The sequence below is a fragment of the Etheostoma spectabile genome, unplaced genomic scaffold, assembly GCF_008692095.1.
Source record: "Etheostoma spectabile isolate EspeVRDwgs_2016 unplaced genomic scaffold, UIUC_Espe_1.0 scaffold285, whole genome shotgun sequence".
In the NCBI taxonomy this organism is placed as follows: Eukaryota; Metazoa; Chordata; class Actinopteri; order Perciformes; family Percidae; genus Etheostoma; species Etheostoma spectabile.
The window spans coordinates 1,115,398-1,115,953 of NW_022605579.1; the positions used below are offsets into that span (position 1 = coordinate 1,115,398).

A 556-nucleotide genomic window follows, 5' to 3' on the forward strand; every position below is an offset into this window, starting at 1 on the left:
GAGGTGAACTGGCACCTCTCCAGCTACCAGTCCACACCACCATACTTTGGTCCGTATAGGGACTTGAACCAGCGACTCTCTGGTTCCCAACAGAACTCTCCTACTGACTGACACCGTAGATAGATAGATAGATAGATAGATAGATACTGTAGGTAGGTAGCCAGCCTACTTTATACATACTGAGGAAATTTTAGGCATCCACTAGCTTAAACAACCAAACACAATTATATCTCACATACATAAAAATCACTCACAGAAATGTTAAGCGTTAAAGGTGCTAAGGTAGGCTGTGTGCAATGGTGATGCATCTTTTGTTTATTCTCTCTAATGTTGTATTACTCAAGTTCTTAGGGATGTGGGTCTCCCAGGACAAAAAATATACAGCATGTATGCATTGGCTGGTGATGGCAAACACCATTTCTTTGACTCCAAAGTAGGGCTGCAAGAGATGAGGAAAATCTCTAATTGCGATTATTTTGACTTATATTGCGATTGCAATATTCAAAATATTGAAGGGAGTGATCATGTTTGTATCATTATTCTCATTTTCATTGAC

At 39.6% G+C, this 556-nt stretch overlaps 1 protein-coding gene and 1 long non-coding RNA gene across 2 annotated transcripts in view; both read left to right on the plus strand.

The window, feature by feature from the left end:
- LOC116686018 (uncharacterized) overlaps positions 1-556 on the plus strand; it is a 13,948-nt gene that overhangs the window by 7,697 nt on the left and 5,695 nt on the right. The gene's annotated exons all lie outside the window — the stretch shown is intronic.
- Positions 1-556, plus strand: part of LOC116686017 (protein C19orf12 homolog) — a gene marked incomplete at its 5' end in the record, with an annotated part of 5,812 nt that overhangs the window by 1,085 nt on the left and 4,171 nt on the right.